Below are 3,493 nucleotides of genomic sequence, written 5' to 3'. Positions count from 1 at the left end.
GGGTGAGCTAGTGACCGTATAAACACCGGAAAATATATATATTCAGTGCAATGAGCGTATTATGAAGTCCACTGACCGTATTTTTACAAATCTACAGTGACAGACAGTGCATTTATCTCGTTTGAAATTAAGCCATATTAACCAGAGAGGAGGCGGTATGGACTAGCATTACTTTGTTGTGTCCCGTCAACTTGCCGAACGAGGAGAAGGTTGCAGGACGGGAGAAGCTTGCGCACAGTGTCTCCCAGGACAAGGAGAAACTTTTGACTAATGCAAGCTCTCCCTCGCTCACGCAGTGGACGTGCAACAGTTAATTTGGTGTGAGATTGCCAGAAGCATACACTATACTGCTAGTACTATTATTGTTCGACTTCTCGAATAGGCGAACAACCAAGCGCAAAGTTTACTAGTAGTACTAGTACTACTACTATAGTCTATAGAGGTATGTACTATACTAGTACTAGGAACCGGATGGAGGAGCGTCTGCACTCTTATTATGATTTTAAAATGTGATAAATCAATCTTCAACACATTTGGTTCTCTTCAAGGGTTCTCGCATGTGATAATGGAAGTTGATTGCATGGAACACTCGCCACAATTCTCGCTTAATTCTGGCTCATATCCTGTTACAAATAGGAGCGCTCGGTAATATTTCCTCTTTTTTTGTTATTCAGCATGTAAACAGGTCAGAAAACATTGCGGTGCATCTTCGTGCGAACCATGCTTGCTGCACTTTGAATGTGGACGAGAGCTGGCTTGATGAAACACCTCGCTTCCTACTTTTTTTGTGGGGTACCTCGCTTCCTAGTGACCAGTGTCTTGTCTGATCGTCCTAAGAATGCTTATATATGAATAAAGCTCTCTCATTTACCCGCAAAAAAGATTAAGCCATATTAACCGGAAAGGAGGGAGTATGGACTAGCACTACTTTTTCATGTGTCCCATCATCTCGCAGAACGAGAAGAAGCTTGCAGGACAAGGTGAAGCTCACTTACGCCTTTTGACTAATGCAACCTACCCTCGATGGACATGCATCAGTCCATTCGGTGTCAGATTGTCAGAGGCATACACTGTAGTACCCAACATGCAGAATACCATCATTGTTTGACTTCACGAAGAGGCGAAGAGCCAAGCGAAGTAGTACGAGTAGTACTACTACTAGAACCGCATGGTGGAGCGTCTGTACTCTTTTTTTATCTTTGATAAAGTACACGTTTATTCTGAAGAAGGGCAGAAAACGGAACCCAACATGTAATGGTGATATCGATGAACCAACCATGCTCGAATATATCTTGGCCTCCGTGCGAGCCAGTCTATGAGTTCTTGCTCCTCGTCTCTCTCAAGGAACAGCGGGTTGGCTCTTTGTCGTCAATTGAGATCGGTTTGCTCACACTCCTGTCCCACATGTTAGTGATATGCCAAGAGGAGGTACGTTGACCGACTGGCCATACGCGTACTTGGTTTTGCACCTTCATCCGTCACAGTTTACAGGGTGTGCTTCATTATGATGCATTTCTCTCAATGCATTTCCACCACCAGAGAAACTTTAGACGCGTTTGGTTTAATGCTCAATTAATTAGGGCGTGGTAACTGCAATCAAGTCCACAATTTTCTCTTGATGTACTCCCTCCTTTCCGGTTTATAGGGATTATCTCAAAATTTTAGTTTTTCCATTTTATAAGGCTCAATTTGGTTGTTTTCCATCACATGTTCAGATTCCAAGGTGCATTAAATCATTGCATGCAAATATTAAGAGAAAATTGACCAATGCATATACTTTATGCATGCAAGCATTGCAATTAATGCATTGATAAACATAATTTTTTGAGGAAAACAAGAGCATTAATTAGGTGCTTTTGCAAAACTACAAAAAGTATTCCACCACTCGCCATCTACCTTGATTGTGAGATTTTTGAATTGAGCACTATAAACCGGAAAGGAGGGAATACTACTACGGAGTGGAGTAAGTGCATGCAAGTGTGTACCCGGGGTGGAAGCATTGCATGCATGTGTGTACGCATTATTCTCTCTAGTAATAGACGCCGTGCTATAACTACCAATGCTATTTTTCAGGCTGATTTTTTTTCTGAAGCACGCTCTATAAACAGTGACGGATGGAGTAGTATGAGTGGATTCAAGGAAGAGCGTATTGATGGTTTCTTCTCCCATGCGGTTGTGCACTACCCCCTCGGTTCTTAAATATACTCCGGAATATTTGTCTTTCTGGAGATTTCAACGAGTGACTACTCAAATATTTGTCTTTTTAGAGATTCAAATGGACTACTACATACGGATGTATATAGACATATTTTAGAGTGTACATTTACTCATTTTGCTCCGTATGTAGTCACTTGTTGAAATCTCTAGAAAGACGAATAGAGTATTTAGGAATGGAGGGAGTACACATACGAAGCAAAATGAGTGAATCTACACTCTAAAATATGCCCATTTGACATTTGTAAAGAGACAAATATTTAGGAACGAAGGAGTATAGTTTTGTGCATGGCACATGGACCCGGATGCTGAAGAGGCTTCTGGCAATGCTATCAAGCTTCCATCATTTGTTTACATAATTGACGTACTATACAAATAATTTTCCAGCGACATGAAATTGTACAATGGTGTGATCTTTCAGCTTTTGTTTCGTGTGTCTTGCCATCGATGCTCTTTCGGAAACAATAAAAAACTAACTTCCTTGCTAATGCATGTCAATTATTAGCAGATCAGAGCTAATATTTACATCACAACCGAAGACAGAGTTGTGAGAAGGTGTTAAATTAAAATTGATCCATGCTTTCATTGGCAGCAATGTCCCCCCAGCTCTGTCTAAATCAACAAGGCATGTTGGGAAAAAAAGTAGTTGACTGAAGCATGCAACATTCTGATCATTTTGTGCAATTCCACTAAAATAGAGTTGAGCGTCCATGTTCCAAAGATATTAAGTGTGATTACAATAAAAGAGGACTGCTGATGAAACAATAAACACACAAATAGAAGCCGGTCACCTTTGCAGTCTCTCTTAAGACTAACTAGTTGGAGAAGATTAGGCTCGGAGTTGGATGAGGAGGATAGAGGAAAACCAATCTCCCTATGTGCAGTCACACTGAAATGTAGAGACGTTGCCCGTGTGACATTTTAGTACAACTGCACAAAACACTCTTAAGAAAAAAGTGATTTGTGCAATTCACCAAAAGGCGCAAAAGCAACAAGGTGAATTGGATAGCCCTGTTTGCAAAGAAGAGGTATAAAGGAAACAATTACTGGCCAATAACAGTTGATGACACATGCGGCGACAAAAAAGAAGCATATTCCTTGTCCTAAGGGAAGATAACAACACGGTTGTGTTTGTCTAAAATGGTGTGAGGACGAGATTGCTATTTGGAAAGTACGCCGGACGAGCTACGTTTTGGGCAAAGAACTATGGAAGATCCACATGCAGCGACGTGGGAAGACGAGCAGTGGAGCAAGGCCGGTGGGGATACCTGGAGGTCGT

Source organism: Triticum aestivum, chromosome 2B (assembly GCF_018294505.1).
Source record: "Triticum aestivum cultivar Chinese Spring chromosome 2B, IWGSC CS RefSeq v2.1, whole genome shotgun sequence".
In the NCBI taxonomy this organism is placed as follows: domain Eukaryota; kingdom Viridiplantae; phylum Streptophyta; class Magnoliopsida; order Poales; family Poaceae; genus Triticum; species Triticum aestivum.
Note: the sequence above shows the minus strand (reverse complement) of the source record.